The following is a 20,718-nucleotide window of genomic DNA, read 5'->3' as shown; positions in this document are numbered from 1 at the left end:
TCCTGGCTGAGCCCTGCCCTAGCACGAAGGTGAACGCGTGGTCTTGTTTTACGTCCTTACATTGGAGGGTAGTTTGTGGTTGTGCAGCACAAGTAACTAACGTACGCCATGATGAATTTTTCGTCACTGCAGAAGGCATATCAGTTTACGTCAGAGCTCTCAACACTGGCACTGCTGACATCTTGAGCTGCCCAACCCTCTGATGTGGAGTAGCAGTCCCATAGCACACCCCAAGCTGTGACAACTACAAACGTCTCCAGACAAAAAGCAAGAGCAGAATGTTGTCTGCACCTCGAGGGGGACTGGCTCTTCCACAAGGGAAGGAAGGATTCATTACTTTGGGCGCATTCCTTGTGCAGTCTTCTGTTAACTTCAGATCCGGGTTGATACCTACGTATTCTTTTCCTCCTGGACCGCCAAAGGACAGTTAGTGAAACAGACACTCGTGGTGGCCTCTACCCAATCCTGCAAAGATTACCCACAAGGACTTTGCTCCTCTGTTCCCACAGGAGAAACAAGACAGATGCAAAACCAAAGTACCTCAAGGGCCCTTTCAGTTCAGTGCCTGACCCCCAACAGAGACTCAAATCCTAGCTTCTGGGTGAGCTCCAAAGACCACAGGAAGACATAAATAGCTAAAACTAGCCAAAACCAAGATCCCAGATACTTTAAGTACAGCAAGTTTAGGGACTGTGTATATTTTTTAAAACGGGGGGGGGGGGTGTGTGTAAAATATTTAAAAGTAAATTTGACTGGGGGCACCTAGGTGGCTCACTTGGTTGAGCCTCCGACTTCAGCTCAGGTTGTGATCTTGCAGTTTGTGGGTTCGAGCCTCGCATCGGCTCTCTGCTGTCAGCGTGGAGCCCTCTTCAGATCCTCTGTCCCCTTCTCTCTCTGCCCCTTCCCCTCTCACGTTCTCTCTCAATCTCTCTCTCAAAAACAAACATTAAAAAAAAGTAAATTTGACTAGCAAAATTCCAATTCTATATACAATATAAACTATTCTTTTTTTTTAATGTTTATCTTAAGAGGGAGGGGGAGAGAGAGCACGCAAGAGTGCATGTGAGCTCGACAGTGGGGGAAGGGCAGAGAAAGAGACAATCTCAAGCAGGATCTGCGTTGTCAACGCAGAGACCGATGAGGGGCTCGATCCCATAAATTGCAGTATGACAACCTGAGCCGAAATCAAGAGCTGAACGCTCAACTGACTGAGCCACCCAGGCATCCCTGAACTATTCTTTTAAACATACATTCATCGCATCTGACAAGCACTCCAAGATTCACACGATGTAGTTTCCCAACTAGACAGGCAAGGGTTGCTAAACACAAGTACTGAAAGGACTTTAATTTCCCAAATTCTCACTCCATATACGGAGACTTTTCCTCAAACCTCCCAAATTTCTACTAATGGCAGCCCAGACACTCAGTCTAGGACTGTGCTATCCAGTAGGGGTTGTTATTAGCCACATGTGGTTTTTTTAAACTTAACTGTATTAAAACTAAATAAAACTAAAAGTTTCTTAGTCACCTGAGCCACATCTCAAGTGCTCGATAGCCACACATGGCTAGGAGCTACCATACTGAACAACGCAGATCATAAAACATTCCCATCACAGAAAAGGAATTCTATCGTACAAGGCTGATCTGAAAGATCAAAATTAAAAGCAAAGTAGAAAAAGCTCGTACTGGAGATGGAGAAACGTACCACTTCCAGGAGCAGAGCAGCCTCTCTTCCATCCAGAGCGCTCACTGCTGCAGACCAACGCGTGTTCGGCCATTTAAAAACTAACATAGATGGGGCGCCTGGGTGGCTCGGTTGGTTAAGTGTCCGACTTCGACTCAGGTCACGATCTCGCGGTCCGTGAGTTCGAGCCCCACGTCGGGCTCTGTGCTGACCGCTCAGAGCCTGGAGCCTGTTTCAGATTCTGTGTCTCCCTCTCTCTCTGCCCCTCCCCTGTTCATGCTCTGTCTCTCTCTGTCTCAAAAATAAATAAACATTAAGGGGCGCCTGGGTGGCGCAGTCGGTTAAGTGTCCGACTTCAGCCAGGTCACGATCTCGCGGTCCGTGAGTTCGAGCCCCGCGTCGGGCTCTGGGCTGATGGTTCAGAGCCTGGAGCCTGTTTCCGATTCTGTGTCTCCCTCTCTCTCTGCCCCTTGCCCGTTCATGCTCTGTCTCTCTCTGTCCCAAAAATAAATAAACGTTGAAAAAAAAATTTAAAAATAAATAAATAAATAAATAAATAAACATTAAAAAAAAAAAAACCTAACACAGAGTCAAGAGGTATATTATATAAATACCTACATGTTGCTAAGTTCTTTGTTTTTATTTTTAACATTTATTCATTTTTGAGAGAGAGCGAGCAAGCGAGCGAGCAGGAGCAAGGGAGGGGCAGAGAGATAGGGAGACACAGAATCCGAAGCAGCTCCAGGCTCCGAGCTGGCAGCCAGAGCCCCACGCGGGGCTCCAACTCCCAAACCACGAGATCGTGACCCGAGCTGAAGTTGGCCGGCCGCTCAACTGACTGAGCCCCCCCAGGAGCCCCAAGTTCTTTGAATCGGTACAGGAACAAGAGAAGTTCCTACAAGGCTGCTCTGCTGTTAAAAAAAAAAGAATCGTGGGGTGCCTGGGGGGCTCAGTCGGTTGAGCGTCCAACTTCAGCTCGAGTCACAATCTCGCGGTTTGTGAGTTAGAGCCCCGCGTCGGGCTCTGTGCTGCCGGCTCGAGCCTGGAGCTGCTTCGGATTCTGCGTCTCCCTCTCTCTCCGCTCCTCCCCCATTCATGCTCTGTCTCTCTGTCTCTCAAAAAGAAATACATGTTAAAAAAAAAACTTAAAAAAAGAATCGTTTACCCACTGACTTACAATTAATTAATTAATCTCAACAATTTTAGAAGCTTTCAATTTTATTACTGTTTTTAAGTTCGCCTTATCTAAATCTGGGAGCAAAATGTTTGGACTACAAGAGCTATTTTAAAGCCCTTCTTTCACAGCCTAAGGGAACTTCCTCAGAGTGCAGCCTGTTCCTCAGCAGCTCAGCCTCTTCCTGAATATGTCAAGTTTTAAGTGACAGGAAATGTGTGTTGGTCAGTTCCTTTATTTTAAGAAAATGTAAAGAGAGCATGATGGCCACTTATTGATTTAAAAAGCGCGATTTCACCGCGTTCCCAATCAGCATCTGGCACCAAGACTCCCGGGCTGACTCCACCAATGCCTGGGAGATGCCCTCCCCACCCCCATCTCATCTCTCCGGGTCCACAGCAGCCACCCCAAACCCAAATCCCATCAGCAGGAGACCCCAGTCTTGCCAATAACTCTCTTACCCATTCTTGAGAAAACCGCCCAGAACTTCAGGTCCTGGCTACATGGTCTCATAGGCCACTGTCCCCAAGCCTGACCGTGTAGCAGATTCGCTGGGGCACTGGTCTAAAATCCCCGAGTCCTGGGCTTACAGATGAACCGATGGACACTTCCAGGGAGTCAGATGCACAGAACCAGCCCTGGCCACATACACAGCCCAATGGAGGTGCCCTCTACTTCCAACCTGGGCCAGTTAGGGAAAAAAAAGAGGCAGGACTTTCACTATTCTGTCACTATATGAGATGAAATGCCATAAAGGTGGTTAAGTGTGGCCAATCAACGTGACTAGGAAGAGGGGTGACCAGGAAAAGCCTATGTGAGGAGGTGACACTCAAACCGAGACCTAAAAGGGTTAGTGACTCAGCACTGAAAACGGCAAAAGGAATGGAGATGTGGGGCTGACAAGCAGATGGATGGGTCTGTAGGTCAGAAAGCCTGGAGAGATAAATTTGAAAGTCATCAAAACCATCAGTAAACAGCCTTTAAAACAGACAACTGGGGTAGCCATCTGGGTGGCTCAGTAGGTTAAGCATCCAACTTCGGCTCAGCTCCTGATCTCGCGTTTTGTGGGTTCAAGCCCCACGTCAGGCTCTGTGCTGACAGCTGACAGCCTGGAGCCTGCTTCGGATTCTGTCTCCCTCTCTCTGCCCCTCCCCCACTCGTGCTCGGTCTCTCTCTCTCTCTCTCTCAAAAATAAACATTAAAGAAGAAAAAAAAAAAGACAATGGGGGCACCTGGGTGGCTCAGTCAGTTTAGCGGATGACTTCAATTCAGGTCATGATCTCAGTTTATGAGTCTGAGCCCCGCGTCGGGTTCTGCACTGACGTCACAGAGCCTGCCTGAGATAGCGCGCGCTCTCTCTCTCTGCCTCTCCTCCATTTGCTCTCTCTCTCTCAAAATAAACAAACTTAAACAAAACAACAACAACAACAAAAAGACAACAGATGGGAACAGACATGATCACCGAAGAAGAGCCAAAGAACAGAAAGAATCCTAGACTCAAGATTGAGAAATGCCAGACAACTGAGAACATGCTGGCCAGGTAAAAGAGGAAACCTGGAAGGAAATCAAGAAGCACAAACAAAAGGTACGAAGGAGCCAGGAACTGAGAGAGGAGAGTGTTTCAAAGAGGTGGTGTTGGTCAACCCAGTTCAATGCCAAGAGGCAGAATATACTAAAAACGGGGGGGAAAAAAGTAAGACCATTTTGGAGTGCACTGTTACCTGAAGCAGAAGCAGAGAGGTGCTTACCAACAAGGAAAATGGAAATGAGATGGACAGATTCTCAAATGTTTTTTTCATCCCTTGACTCCACATTGACTGAAAAGCCCACCTCTATTCTTGAACTTTGGTTCTGTGAGAGACATCAAGAATCCTTATAAAACATTTAACTTTCCATTTAAGTTCTCTTGTGTTGGTTTCTTCAACTTGCAACGGAGACTTCAGTTTACAAGTTTGGCCATGAAAGGAGGGTAAAGATGTGGCAAAGAAGGAGTTAGGAACCCTCAAGGAGAACAGGGTCAAGGATGAAGCTATAGGTAACTGCGGTGGGTTTTGGAACGGTATCCCCTAAAAATTACTATCCACCTGTAAGTGTGACTTTATTTGCAAAAGGGTCTTTGCAGATACCATTAGTTAATTTCAAGTGAGGTCATGCTGGATTAGTGTGGGCCCTGATCCAATGACTGGAAACCTCGTTAAGAGCAGAGACGAAAAGGCCAAGCGAAGACAGAGGCAGAACCAGATTGCTGGCAACCACCAGAAGCTAGAAGGAAGCATCAGAGGAAGCTGCCCAGCCAACACCTTGGTTTCAGACTTCCAGCCTCCACAACTGTGAGAGTAAATTTGTGGTTTCAGCCCCTCACTTTGCGATCATTTGTCATAGCACCCACAGGAAAACAATGGAGTTAACATGTGAAAGCCAAGCAGAGGAAGCCCTGAAAACCTTAATGAAGACGGCAACCACAGAGACGAGAGAGCACGGGCAGCCTGGAGAAGCACATGAGGAAAGGGGAAAAGCCAAGGGGCCAAACATCCTAAGCAGCAGTGATACTGGACGCCAACGTGCCAGTTCTCGCACCTGCTAAGCAGAAGGGTGAACGTTTTGTTTGCACCATCTCATTTAAGCCTTCCAGGTACCCCAAGATGAGAACATGCGATAGAAGTAACTCACTCAAGGCCTCAAAGCTAAGCGGCAGCAGAACCAGGATGTCCAACACATGGGTAGAGCTAATCTGCAGTGGAAAGAAAGGACAATCTTTGCCATGTAGTTCATGTTTTCAAATGCGAGTAACATTCAGAAATACACATAATATGCAACAAAGTAGAAAAATTAGGATGAAAATATCCATGCAGTGATCCCCAATCTGGGGGAAAAACATCTCTGCACTTCTACGTGTGAACAACACAAAACAAACGTATGAATATCATATACATAGGGGTGTCTGGGTGGCTCAGCTGGTTAAGCAGCCGACTCTTGATTTCAGCTCAGGTCATGATCTCATGGTTCATGATATTGAGCCCCACGCGTCAGCCTGTTTGGGATTCTCTCTCTTGCTCTCTGCCCCTCCCCCACCCACATTCCCTCTCTCTCTCCCCCCACAATGAATAAACTTCTACAAAAATGAATATAAATAATACATAACAAATGAAATATAACAATCTTATTTCCTGATAGGGAAATCATATTCTCCCTCATTTTATAGCCCTAATTTTCTATAATAAACATACTAAACATTTTATTTTTAAAATGTAAAAGTTAGGGGTGCCTGGGTGGCTCAATTGGTTAAGCGTCCACTCTTGATTTTGGCTCAGGTCATGATCTCAGGGTTGTGAGATGGAGACCCTGCTTCAGGTTTTCTCTCTCTCTCTCTCTCTCCCTCCCTCCCTCCCTCTCTCTCTCTACCCCTCCCCGGCTTGCATTCACAAGGTCACTCACTCACTGTAAAAACAAATAAAAATAACATAAAATAAAAAAATAAAATAAAATGCAAAAATTAAAGATTAAAATGGATTTACTGAAAAGGGCATCTTTATAAAAACAACGGGAACGGGAAGAAAGATCTTCAGAGGATGAGGACAGGATACAGAATTGAAGCAGTGGAAACAGATCGCCTGCCTGAGGAGTGGCCAGAGAAGATACCAAGATTAACTAGGGGGTTAAGTTATATAAGACTTAGTCACGTTAGGGGCGCCCGGCTGGCTCAGTAAGAAGAGCATGCAACTCTCGGTCTCAGGGTCATGAGTTCAAGCCCCATGTTGGGCGTAGAGATTATTTAAATAAAAATAAAACTTAAAAAAAAAACAGACTTGGTCGTTTAGTCATGTCTGAAGGTCGAACAGAACCCTTGAAGAAGAAACTAAAGACAAAACTGTTGGTAAATATGTTTTCAAGCGGAAGGATCTTCCCTTTAATAATACATGAAGGAGCAGATGCCCACACAGAAGTCTTCTGAGATGAAAGGGGAAGGGAAACAGCTCATGTTGGAGGGTCCACAGTGTAAGAATTAAGAGCTCTGGAGGCAAATGACTCAGGTTCAAATATGGGTTCCACTGCCTGCGCCCCCCATCCATTAAGCCAGCTTTGAAATGTGGCTATTCACAGTACCCACCTCGGAGTTGATGTGAGTTCTTACCACGGTGCCTGGCACCGGAGGCACCCACAAACCTGAACTAACAGCACCAGGATCATCACCAGCAGGGCAAAATGGAAGGCCATCTACTGCCAAGGCAATGCCAAGTGGAGGTCCCAGAGGGTCAAGGTTTGAAGGAATTCATTTCAACACGGAAATCCTAAAGTACTTCTCCCAACATACTTCATGTAAACCGTGAGCTCATGACCTGAGCCAAAGCCGGCTGCTTAACCGACTGAACCACCCAGGCTCTCCATCGACCTCCTTCCTTAAAATGAAATTCTAAAGGGGCACCTGGGTGGCTCAGTGGGTAGAGCATGTGACTTTTGATTTCAGGGTTGTAAGTTAGAGCCCCAGGTCGGGTGCAGAGATTACTTAGAAGACTTGACTTTGGCTCAGGTCATGATTTCACAGCTCAGAAGTTCGAGCCCCAAGTCAGGCTCTATGCTAACTGGGCAGAGCCTTCTTGGGATTCTCTCTCTCTCCGCCCCTCTGCTCTTGCTCTCTCTCAAACTAAATAATTAAAACAAATTTTTTCATAATAATAAAATGAAATTCTAGGGCCCTGCTCTGCCTTCCTTCTCAGCGCAGCCTTTCCCACTGCCTGACAGGCGTCCCTCTCCCAGGGTGGAGTCGTGTCTCTCCTGGCCCCAACAGCAGCTGCTCCCAGGCACCGCTCAGCCCCCAGAATAAGCAGACCACTGCCGCTCCCCGCTCCAGCCCCCTTTCTCTCCACACCTGACAATGCCAGGCTACTCTATCCGAAATCGGGTGGAACGGAGCCCTCCCTCCTCACACGCCTCTCCACCCCTTTGCCTCAGAGCCTCCCACACCCCACTGTCACTCCTCGGCCCCGGGGAATCTTGGCATTGAATAGTCCCAGTCTACTTCTCAGCCAGATTTGCTACTCTGTCCAACCCACCCCACCCCCACCCAAGACTGTCCTCCGTTCCAATGCTGTATTCTGATATTCTCCCAACTTCTGGTCACTCCTTCAGGAGCTTCTCTTCCTCTCAAGCTGCACCAATGGGTTTTCAACCTTTACAGAAATCTCTGGGTTCTTCTCCCCAGGAAAAGGCACAATCCTACACCTGTAATGCTGCAAACAGCAGGGGAAAGGGGAGACACAGTGCCTGTCTCCAGTCCCGCAGTCACCCTGGGCCAGTGCCCTAGATGTGGCCCAGCTGGTTTAACCACTACACTGCTCTCCAAATCCCTGCTGTTCAGATGGCTTGGTCTCAGGCTCCCTCCACACTCTTAATTACTGAAAATCAGAGGGCTTTTGTCCCTGTGGGTTATATCTATATATACTATGTTAGAAATTAAAACACAAAAGTTTTCAAAACGTTTAATAAGCCTATTACACGTTACCATAAACAACATTTTTTCAAAAAATAACTAAGAAGTAATCTGATGAAAAGACAGCAGTATTTTACATTTTATTTAGCCTACCTGTTTTAATGTCCACCTCAAGAGGAGAGAGCTAAATTCTCACATCTTTCTTTTTTGTTTAATTTTTGTTTTGAGAGAGAACAGGCACAAGTGGGGGAGGGAGAGGGAGAGAGGGGGAGAAAGAGAATATCCCAAGCAGGCTCCACACGGTCAGTACAGAGCCCCACGAAAACTCACGAACTGCAAGATTATGACCCGAGCTGAAGCTCAACCAACTGAGCCACCCAGGCACCCCTCTCACATCTGCTTCTGCAATCTGCTGCAGTAATGTCTTGCTTTGGTTGCAGTATATGAGGATAATTCAGTCTCACACAGACACATAGTTGGAAAAGGAAGGAGTATTTTAACAGACATTTCTTCTTTTTTTTTTTAATCTTTGACGTTTATTATTTATTACTGAGAGAGACAGAGCACAAGCAGGGGAGGGTTAGAGAGAGAGGGAGACACAGAATCCGAAGCAGGCTCCAGGCTCCCAGCTGTCAGCACAGAGCCCGACAGGGGGCTCAAACTCAGTCCATGAGATGGTGACCAGAGTTGAAGTCGGATGCTTGACCGACTGAGCCACTCAGGTGCCCCAACAGCCATTTCAAATAAACATGCAGTCTTCTCTGATACTACATCAAAACTTGACAAGTGGGTAAGCATCCTAAAGGGAAGTTCTGATGTGGAATCTGAAACTGTGTCAATTAATTTTTAATACCATTACATCTTAAATTCCGTGGGATTTGTGCTCTGAATGGATCTTTCACCATCTGTGAGTTTGTAGCATCACACACAGGCCATTGGGAAACTACCAGTTCACTGAATTAAGCAAATCTTCCAAATGTTGACACATTTCATTACATAATATTAAAAAGAAACATTCCTAAGTACCATCACCTACAAGAAAAGTCTTTAAATACAGGGAAGCTGTCAAGCTCATGATAGCAGAATCAAGTTTTCCAAAATTCTAATTTCCATCTGAAAGCTCAAATTTTCTCACTGCCAACAATACTGTCAGTAATGTTCCTTGAAATATCTGGTTTGCTTTGTTAATTTTCAGAAAGTATCTGCCATACAAAAACCCCTGTCTAAACGGCCATCCCTTCCTGCCAGCTCTTCCTCCGGGGCTGCGTGTGGCACAGTCCAGGAGAGGCTGTTGCAGTTGGGGTGCACTCGCGCTTTAGGCCTAGTTCCCATTTTGCCTCACAGACGGGAAGAAAACAGGTATCGGGGTTAAAGTATAATAATATTTACTTTTATGCTTCATCAGATATTAAACTGGATTTCTCTAAACACAAGTTCATGATGAGGAAGAATACTACGACTACAATAAATACTCTAACTGGTTTCCTACCACAGCCCTGATTTGTGTTGAAGAACTAGCAGTTTAACCTACCACTGCTCGTGTGCCGTCGATGCAAACGTCACCACAGTGAAAGTCAAATAGCATCTTAATGACTGTATGAGCAGCTTTGATGGAATGGGTCCTGAAAGGGGTTTCCGGGACCCACAGGAGTCACAGATCAGACTTTGAGGGGGCACCTGGGTGGCTCAGTCGGTAGAGCATGCAACTCTTGATCTTGGGGTTGTGAGTTCAAGCCCCATGTTGGACGTGGAGTTTACTTAAGAAAAATCTATTAAAATTAAAAATAAAAAAATCTGGGGCGCCTGGGTGGCTCTGTCAGTTAAGCATCGGACTTAGGCTCAGGTCATGATCTCACGGTTTGTGGGTTCGAGCCCCGCCTTGGGCTCTGTGCTGACAGTTCGGAGCCTACAGCCTGCTTCAGATTCTGTCTCTCCCTCTCTTTGCTCCTCCCTCTCCTCGCTCATGCTCGGTCTCTCAAAAATAAATAATAAATGTTAAAAAAATTTTAATAAAAAATAAATCACAGATCACACTTTAAGACCCCCCCCCCCCCGCGGCTCCTAGTAATCTTTATTTCCAAAACTTCAATCACCATCTAAATACTGTTAACTCTGAAAGGCCAGCCTCCCAATTCAGACCACTCCTCCATTGCTCCACATTCACATATTCAAAATCCAAATATTTCTCACGCGTCCTGTTTCAGAGACTTGGTAATACTGTAGTGTACCAAACTTCTAGTCTTCATGGAGCTTAGAACTGGCAGGGAGATCAGCACAAGGACTAGGAAAGCAGAGCAGGTTAAAAATGGTTGAGATTAGTGGCTCTGTCTCTCTCTCTCCGGAAAATAAATAAACATTAAAAAAAAAAGATTTTTTTAAATGGTAGAGATTCATGAGATGAGAGAACACCCTCTGAGGAGGGAGTCCACGAACAAAGACCTGAATGAAGGAGGGAACAGTACAAGGAACCTCTGGGAGAAGAGCTTTACAGCAGAAAGCTTAAGGCTGAGCCACCCTTGCTGGAGGCCATGGGAATGCCTCAAGTGTCCTCAAACTCAACTCACGCCCCACCCCCCCAGCTCCTGCTCCTTATTTCAGTAAATGCCAAACAGCCATCCAGATGCCCAGGGCAGAGACTCCTGAGGTCACTTTCTCTTGTTACCTTCCATTCAGTCGCCCCATCTTTCAGTCACCAGCTTTACCACCCCAGTCCAGACGCCTTCATCTCCACACGAAGCACCCCATTCGGGAGCCCTGACCACAGTCTTCCTTTCTCATCTGAACACACTCCAAACTCAAGTACCATGCCATGGTTCTGATTAGGTCAATCTGCCTTTTTTTTAAATTTTTTTAATGTTTTTGTGAGGGGGTGGGGTGGGTGGGATACAGAGTGTGAGCAGGGGAGAGGCAGAAAGAGAGGCAGACACAGAATCTGAAGCAGGCTCCAGGCTCTGAGCTGTGAGCACAGAGCCCCACGCGGGGCTCAAACACACCAACCATGAGATCACGACCTCAAAGTTGGATGCTTAACCGACTGCGCCACCCAGGCGCCCCTCAATCTGCTCTTTGAAACTCTTTAAAGGCTCCCTAGAGCCCTTGAGGTAAAAGTGCAACTCTTTCCTAAGACTGTGAGCTCTCAGTGTCCATTTCTTACCACCCTCCAGCCCTTTGGAACTTCCATCCCTGGATAAGCTGTTGTGCTCTCTTTCATTCTGATAAGGAATCACTGAGCACCTACCACTACCACGCAATAGACGCTGTTCTGGGTGGAGACACAGGGAGTGAAGGAGGCCAATCGGTGGCTGCACGAGAAACACACCATCTCCCCCACCTTGGAACACTCCTTCCTTCCCCTCCACCCGCCAAATGCATGGCAGACACACTCCAGATATAGGGTGCTTCAGCTCTCAACTTAAAACACACTTTATTTCTGAGAAGCAGTCACTGTACCCTAGCTGACCCTGTAACCCACTGCCCGTGCATTTCTCCTTTGCATTTCTGCTTGTGAGGCTCTCTATCACACAATAAACTCAGTGAGGCCCTGGGCCACGCCCACTCTACGGCAGTTTATAGCCTGAGCACCTACCAGACAAGGTACTGAATAAGCACTTGTTAAACCCAATTTCCAGTTATAGTATTCATAAGAATATATGAAAAATATTTCATTATTACTGTCATTAATTGGCAAATCAAGGGACACCAAAGTTTTGTAAAATCAAAACAAGTCATCATTCAGGCTGTGGTGAAATCTTTAAAAAAAAAATAATTCTGCCAGTTTTCAAAATGGATCAAAATTCAAATAGGATCCAAATTTCAAACAGGATCAAAATTCTACTATAAAGGTAAAGAAAGTCCTTCAAGAAAAGCAAACAATGTGAGAAGACTCAGGAGAAAGTGTGGTGGTAAATAAATGACAGGGATTTGTAAAGACAGCTGACACATTTGCTCCGTACCCCAAATTACTGATATTCCTCGGGAACCATTTGGAAGAAAGAAAAAACAAATCTTTCAGTAAGCTGTCTTCTTACATTATCTAACATGATCACGGTTCAGGAAATTTTTACAAAGCAAGGCCACCAGCAGCAGAAATGGCTAATGGGCGTCCTGTGGGCAAGGCGCTGCTCGAAGAGCTTCACACATCTGTCAACTAACAGCCACCCTAGGAAGGAGGGCCATTATTAAATCATAACCTTTTATCAGTGGCAATATAGGTTCAACTGAATAATCTCTTTAAAATTACCCCAGATAACCCTGACTTGATCTTTTATTTACTTTTTTTTATTTCTTAAATTTACATCCAAGTTAGTTAATACATAGTGCAACAATGATTTCAGAAGTAGATTCTTTTTTTTTTTTTTAAGTAAGCTCTACCTCCAATGTGGGGCTCAAACTCACACCTCGAGATCAAGAGGGGTGAGCTCTACCAACTGGGCCAGCCAGATGCCCCCTGTCTTTTAAATCCATGCGTGTAGAAATGGTTTTCCCCAGGGGCACCTGGATGGCTCAGTTAGGCATCCAACTTCAGCTCAGGTCTCGATCTCAGAGTTCATGAGTTCGAGCCCCACATCGGCTCTTTGCTGTCAACACAGAGCCCGCTTCGGATCCTCTGTCCCTCTCTCTGCCCCTCCCCCGCTGGTGTTTTCTCTCTAAATAAATAAATAAACAAACTTAAAAAAAATGGTTTTGCCCAGAAATTCTAATTTTAAAAAATTTAAAATTTCAAAAAGTCAAATAAGCAGATACTTAAGTCTTAAAAGAGAGAGAGAGAGAGAAAGAAAAAGAAAACAGCACTGCTCTACAAAACGGGAAGCTTTTTTAGATCACTGGAGGCCAGCAGTAATTTCTTTCCATCGATTACTGTGGCACCTAAGGCCAGGCAGGCACTGCCACAAGAACAGGAGGGCTAAAAGGTTTAAAAAGCTTTTAGCATTCCACTAAATCCTCTGACCAATCTGAAGGTCTATAGATTGTCCATATTTCCTAAATAAGAGTTCTGGAACAACACCCATAGCTTTAAAAAGAAATGGTATTCTTTTTTTTTTCCCCCCAGAATAGTCAACATGATGCCGAGTTACTCAATGCATACACACCCCCCCACACACACTTAGACCGCCCTTCCTTCCAGTGTCACAAACGCGTCTGTCCGTTTGTGAAATGCGTATCTGACCTGTTTCAATCTAAGCTTGCTTTTACCCCTTCACTTCATGTTCACAAAGCCAAACACTTAACTGGCCCATCTGCTTCATAATTTCTCTAACCACAGAGCAATGAATGCAAACCTGAGATCAGAATTTTTCCCAGGGTTAAAGGAGTTGAAGATTTTTTGTTCACTGCCTTACTGGACTTACACTAATAGGGGTTTCAAAATAATATAGCATGCCATATGGTCAAGCCCAGATAATAAAATTGAGGATATCTGTTACCAATCCACTAATGCTTTTCAAAGCCAAAGTCTGTAGACAGTAAGAATTTAATCCAATTTGGAAAGCAACATGAGCCAGAAAAACCAACACGGGCAGAGAGAAAAAAACAACCCAATGAAGATAGATGCCAATACCGCAGGTCTAAAATCAAATCAGTGTTACTCATTAAAGTACGTATTCGCTAAAAAGCCAACTGATGGTAGGTAAGTCTACAGATATCCTAAAGACCTTTCTCAAAGCTATTTGGAGAAATACAACTTTTTCAATCAAACCAATGGACAACAGAAATTTTTAGCAATGTAACAGAACAAAGCTTTAAAAAATAAGTTAACTCTTCATAAAATCAGTCCCTTTCTTTCTCAAGCTGTCACTAGAAGTCTACCAAGGTGATTCAAGCTTTGCAATCAAAGTCACTAAGCATGAAAAAATCTGAAGAGGTTTTTAGTCCTTAAAAAAAGACAACACATTATTCTGCAGGCTTTTAACACTCTTTTAAATCTGTTTAGAGATTAAAATTAAATTTGAGGAAACTAACTTCAACCCCCCCCCCCAAAAAAAAACAACAGAAGTAACTCAAAATATCAAACCAACGAATCTTTCCTAAGGTATCATGAATGTTCTTCAGTGGACATTAAATGATTGAGCACCTCTTTGGTGATCTAAATACAGCCCTGCGGTGAACTCCAGTACCTTACTGGAGGAGAGGCTTTTGTCTGATAGGTGTGTTCATTTAAGAAAGTGTCAGTTCTGAGTCAAAACTGCATGAACGATCTCCTCCATACACATTCGTTCCAGCAGATGAAATGTAGCCCTAACACTGGTTCCCCAGCAGAAAGAAATGGGAATAAGCCACAGGCACAGTCACAAAACTTAACTTTGCTTTCCCAAATTCTCCCTAAGAAAACCTTGTAGCACTTACAATGCCTGCGAGGCCGGGAGCACTAACCTCGGGACAGACTTGCAGTCGGGCCTCACAGCCACCAAAGACTGGAGACCTCCCCCCCACCCCCCCACCCCCTACAGGGTCTGACGAGTTGGCCTCTAATGAACCATCCCAGTTGCCCTCCATTTCTGGCCAACTCTAGTCGTTAGAGAGTTCAATCAAGCCAAAAGCTACCATCCAATTGTGCTGTGTGGAGGTTCTCAGACTGTTTCCATGTTGGTGGCACCAACTCTGTCCCCACCCACACACCCAATATTAGTAAGGAAGCAAAAAAGGAACTGCCTATTCACTTTCTTGTTGCAATATATACCTTCCGGAAGAATCTAGAATAGACTCTATCTACCTTAGCAGAATTCAGACTAAGACCTTACTTCTCTACCTCCAAAGAAGATTAAAGCTTCAAATTCAAAAGCAAAGAATTCACGTAAAAATCTTACTGCTAACACTCTAAAGACCGTACCCACTGTCTAGACTTAAAAGGAACTTCTTACAAAGCTAATACTACTTCCATTTACTTGGTAATCATAAAAACAATCTACACGTTTTCTTAGTTAATAATCAATCTCATAAGCAGCTGCTTGATCATCAAATATTGAGATCACTGTTACCAGATGGACTGTAAAAGGAACACACACACAAAAAACACCCCCCAACTAAAACCACAGTTTAAGAGGTCTACATCGTTGACACACAATCTCAGGCATGTATTCTGTAGCTGTCAATGTCCAGTAACTTCCCTTCCCAACATAAAAATTCATACATCGCTGTTTTTCTTCAGTAAATGAAATCTCACAATCCAAACTAAAAAGCTTCCACAAAGAGGAATTAAGTAGATACAGCCAGTACTACTTCCGTATGCTAACTATATAATTTAAAGGACTTAAGACCCGCTTCAATACCTTCTGAACCTAACATAATTGGCAAGGAAAAATACGGGGGGTGGTTGGGGGGGGGGGGTTGTCTTCAAAAGTCCAATGGCTCAGCCACCACCCGGGTGGAATTTTCAGCTCAACTCCTCCCCCACCCCCACCGCTGCCACCGAAAAGCTCGCAGGACGAAGGGCGACACGCAGCCCGGGGTCACTTCCTCCCTCCCTCCCTCCCACCCTGGCCCTCCTAAATAATGTAAATGGGGCCCGAAGCACAATCGGGGCGCAGGCGGCCGGGAGCGCGCGGCGGCTGACAATGGCAGCGGCGGCGACGCGCCATCTTGTAGCGGGGCCTGGCCCGAGCCATTCATTCGGCGCGGGGGCGCGGGGGCGCGCGGACCCCGGCCCGGCCCCGCCGCGGGGGCCGCCGCCGCCGCCCGGCCTCCCGGGCCCCCCGCCCCGCCCCGCGGGCTCGGCGCCCGGCGAGGGGAGAACGACGACGGGCTCGCGACGGGGCTGCCTCCCACTTTTCGGCGAAAACGAAAATAGCCGAGGATCGCACCGTTCGGTCCTCCCGGCACAGCTCTTTGTTTCTGCCTTAAATCCACCCCGAATTGCCACCCGCGGGCAGCCGCTGGCCGGGCCTCAGCTTCCTCATTTCACTGTCCCCCTTTCTTCATCGTGTCACCAGCAAGCACTAACTTCAAAGTCCCCAGAAAAGGTGTATTTAAAACAGCGTTTCTCCGAGGCAAGGGACGAGCACCTCGACCCCCTGCAGAACCCCGCCGCTCCCTTTGTTCTCGCGGCCCCCCGACCCGGCCGGCCTGCAGACCCCGGCCCAGCGCACCTCCGCCCCGGCCAGCCTCCGGCGCACAGCCCCCAGTGAGATCGGGCCGGATCGGACCGCGGACCCCGACCCAGGACCCCGGACCCCGGGTCCCAGACCGCGGACCGCGACTCAGCACCCAGGACGGCGGACCCCGAGCCGGGACCCCAGACCGAGAAGCCAGGACCGCGGGCTAGGAACCAGGACCCCGCAGAACGCGGATCGCAGACCTGGCCTCGGGGTCCCAAGCCCCCGCCCCAAGACCCTAGCCTCCAGCCCCTCCGACCCCGGCCCCAGGGCCCGAAATCCGGACCCTGATCCCGGCCAGAGCGCCCAGACCCCGGCCGCACATCCCGAGCCCCGGACCTGGGACACCGGACCACCGCCCAGACCCCGGCCCCAGCCGAGGCCCGCAGGGTCCCCGCCCGCTCCCGGCCCGCGACCCCACCCGGGCGGGGCAGGAAGACGCGGCCCCGCGGCGGGGTGGGGGCGGGGAGGGTGGGGGCGGGGCGGCTCCTGGCAGGCGACTGTGGGGAGGGGCCGTGGCCCGGGTCGCGGGGCAGGGGCTGCCGCGCTCACCTCGTCCCGCCTGACGCGCCCGCGCCCCGCCGCCTCAGCCGCCTCAGCCGCCTCAGCCGCCTCGGCCGCCGCTCTGGAGGTGGTCGCGCTCGGGCCGCTCCGCGGGCGCTGCGGGCAGGTGCGCCGGCGAGGCTCGGTCCGGTCCCGCGGCGGCTGTTCCACTCCCGCGCCCGCGCCCGCTCCCGCTCCCGCTCCCGCTCCGCCGCCGCCTCCGTCCGCCCCTCAGACGCCTCCAGCCATCGGGATGGGCGCGGCGGCCCCTGCCCGCAGCCTCGGGAAACCCCACGCCGCGTCACCGCGCACGTCGCGCGCGCACGCACGGCCCGGCCGCGGCCCCGGCGCGCGCACGCTCGCGCGCTTCCTCCCTGCGCCCACCCCGGGAGCGTGCGCGAGCGGCTTAAAGGGGCCGCGCTGGCCGTAGGAGAACGGGCGCCGGAAGGCACCCCCCTCCGCCCCCCCAGCCCTGGTGGCCCAGGCACCAGCCTCGCTGGTGGCCCAGGGACTGCGCGGGGAGCCCTGAGCTAGCCTGGGCCGACCCGCTCGCTTCCCCGCCAAGTGGATGTGAGTGGAGGCCGCAGGACCAGAGGTGGGGACTGTCTCGACCCCACACCCGTGTCCCATACGCGCATCCCGCACACGTGCCGAATACTCCCGCCTGGCATCCTGCACCCTGCATTCAGTACCCTGCACTTGCACTCTGCATTCGGCACCCCACATCTGCACTCTGCACGGGTACCCACATGTGCACACACCAACCCAAGCCAGCCCTCAGGCCTGGGGGTGCAACCGAGCTGACCAAATCCCAGAGGGACCCCTGCTCGACCGGGTCCGCCTCCGCAGATGCCCAGCCTCTGCTCACCCAGGAGTGGACGCCCGCCACCCGGTGGACGGGGCCGGTCCTGGGGCTCGTGGGAGCTTGGGCAGGTGTGAGCAGTGTGGCCTCGGGAGGTCAAGCCCAAGGCACTTCTCTTGGGAATGGCTGCCTGGGCAGGGACGTGTGACCACCGAAGAGTGTCGGGAGGGAAACGCATGGCCGACCTCCGCGAAGGCCGCTGAGAAATGAAGCCCCTCTGGTGGGGTCAGGTAGGAGGAGGACATGGGTCTTATGTGCGCAGCCTGTAGACACCCCCAGGAAAGTCAGTGGAATAGTCCCCGACCACCACCTCTTTCTTTCCAGCTGGCCCCTGGCTCCCCGGTTGCAACAACCACGCACCCACTGCCTTCCTCCCTTCAGAGCCTGCAGTCCCTGACCCTAATCAACCCAGGCCAGATGCAGGCCTCTGCTGCTCCCAGCCTGTGTGTAATCCTTCCAGCCAGGAGCCCATACCTTCCCACCCAGGTGTGGGCTGCATTCGTGGTCCCGCCCCCTCCCACTCGGTGGGGCCTTCCTATCAGCATTCAAGCATGTCCCCATCATTCCTAGAGCCCTTCTCCTCCCCTGGCACAGGATATTCCCGGTTCAATTTAGACCCTCCCTGCCCAGCCTTGAGCTCAGCCATTTCTGCGGGAAGTCCTGGTTCCTTGTAGTGGGGAGTGGTGTTTAGAAGCCAGGATCAGGGGGGCTGCAGGTGTACTCACTGTTACTGGAGTACCATTGCTTCAGCAGCAGGAGCTGGGGAGTGTATATATGCACAAGCATACATGTACATGCACACACACAAAGAACCCCCCCCCCCAATATAACCAGTCTCCCGTGATTGCCGCCACCCTCCTCACCCCACACGGGCTCTGACCTCCTCTAGGTCACCACAGTCCCCACGGCAGCAGGGACGTCCACCTTGCTCAGCAGACATGACAGTTCCCATTGCCCCTCCCACCATGTCCAGGTTCCTCTGCCCTTGCTGTCCTGCACTCTGACCCCTCTCTGCTCCTTAAACACACAGATCACCACTCTACCCTCTGGCCTTTTGCCCTTGTGACTCCACCTGCCCCGGAGGGTCTCCCCCATAGCCTCCCGTCACCTCCACAGAGAGGTCTCCCCCGGTCTCTGCCCCAGTGGCTCGTTGGCTACATTTCTCTTCAGAGCTCTCGTTCCTGAGACCTCACATGGTTCGTTTGTGGGCTGCTTTCTCCTTGCCCATCTCCCCGGCTGAAGATGGCACTAACTCCCTTGCCCGCTGTTCTACCTGACAGGTAGGGCACGAGGTGCACAGTGGGTCCTCGGGGAACGTTTATGGGATGGGTGCAAGGTGTGCGGGTGATGCTCTGTGATCTGAATGAGACGGACAAGACTCAGCATGAGGACCAGATGGCAGGGGAATGGGCGAGGTTGGAACCGAATGGTCACCGTGTCCAGGACAAGGCCCTGGGGACTCTGTGGCATTGCCCACTGCTCCAGAGGAGAGGTGCGTGATGCGTAGTCGGAAAGATGAGTGTCCTGGGCGTTGGCAGGTGCGTCCCAGAAGCAATGGACCCAAGGCCGCAGACTCAGGGTCAGTGACATTCCTCTGAATCCAGCAGGTCTGACGCCAGCTGTCAGTGCCCACCTAGGTCCAGGACTTAGTTAGAGAAGTGGAAATGTGGAGGGAGAAGAGGAAAATGAGGCAAGAAAGGAGGGGGAAAGGAGGAGGAGAAGGAGGAAGGGGGTGGGGGGGTAGGGCCAGCAGCAGAGCAGAAGGAAATGGGCAAGGGGGTGAGTGGTCTCTGTGAAGACCTGAGTACTCCTATGGGGATGGGAGGGGGCCTGGGGGACCCTCAGAATGCCCACCTCACCAGCCGGGATCCCTTCATGCCTGCCCAAGGTCCACGGTGGGCACCAGGCTGCAGGCCTGACTCTCCTATCCCACAGGCCACCGCAGACCTGATTGGGCCCATCCCCAGGTAGACCAAGGCCACAGAACAAGGCCACACACGAAGACACCAGGCCAGTGCCTACACCAGCCATCTGAGGGTTTGGAGCCCCAGCTAACCTTAGGTCTGCGGGGTAGGGCAAGCCCTTCCTTGGAATTTGACCTGGGGCCCAGGCGCGGAATCCTCCTTTGTGTGTTTATGGATGAATGTGATGGCAAAGTTGAGGGGGAGGCAGGAGGAAAGGAGGAGAGAGCCCTGGGTCCTCATTTCCAAGTCCCCTGCACAGCCCAGGGCCTCATTCCGGTTCAAAATACACAAGCCACGGGGGCCGGGGCCCTTCTCCCAGCTCTAGTCCCCAGGGAGCAGAGGGACACCTGCCCTGGTCAGCTATCAGGAGCCCTGGAGCTTCTAGCTTCCAGCCAGAGCCCTTTGGACCTTGAGGGCAGGAAGCACGCTCTGGGGAGCTGCCCTCCCTCCCTCCCCTCCACCCCCCTGCCCCGGCCTTCTGCAGTTAGGGCCCTCATCTGCTGCCAGCGCCCTCCTCAGTGGGGCATAAATCAGGGCTCACGGTGGACCCGCTGCCACTGCCTGGAGAATTTGTGCTCAGCTGGCCAAGAACTTAGGCTTCTCCTGATTTCCTGGTGACACTCCCTCCTTCTCTAGATAAGTGGCTTAGAGATCAGCCTGAAGTCCTGAGTCCGTAGCCACACCTGTCCGCTGCACCCCGCCCTGGGCAGGGCCGGCCCGGTGGCTGCAGGGCTGAGCAGGGCCCGAGGGTGAAAGCGGTTGGCCTGGTGCCTGGCTCGGTGCCCGGCCGTCACTGAAAACCTGGGGTGTGCAAATGCGTTGTTCGGATGCCCCCGCCCCATCTGCTCTGTAGCAGGAAGTTGTCTGACCGGAAAGTAGGTCTTTTTAAATCTGAATTCTTCACACAATCTGTGCACGTGACCCGGACCCAAGCCCAGGGGCCACGCTCCGAGCCTGGCTTCGAAGGGTCTCCGGA

General features: G+C 50.1%; 1 protein-coding gene across 2 annotated transcripts in view; it reads right to left on the bottom strand.

Moving 5' to 3' along the window:
* GNB1 (G protein subunit beta 1) overlaps positions 1-17,176 on the bottom strand; it is an 89,046-nt gene extending 71,870 nt beyond the window's left edge. For both annotated transcript variants that reach the window (XM_047873735.1, XM_047873736.1), the window contains exon 1: positions 16,926-17,176. The gene's annotated coding sequence lies outside the window, so the exon portion shown is untranslated. The remainder of the gene's footprint in view (positions 1-16,925) is intronic.
* Positions 17,177-20,718: the final 3,542 nt, after the last annotated feature.

Source organism: Prionailurus viverrinus, chromosome C1 (genome assembly GCF_022837055.1).
Source record: "Prionailurus viverrinus isolate Anna chromosome C1, UM_Priviv_1.0, whole genome shotgun sequence".
Taxonomy (NCBI): domain Eukaryota; kingdom Metazoa; phylum Chordata; class Mammalia; order Carnivora; family Felidae; genus Prionailurus; species Prionailurus viverrinus.
The sequence above is the reverse complement of the archived record's forward strand: the minus strand, read 5'-3'. Positions and strand labels throughout refer to the sequence as shown.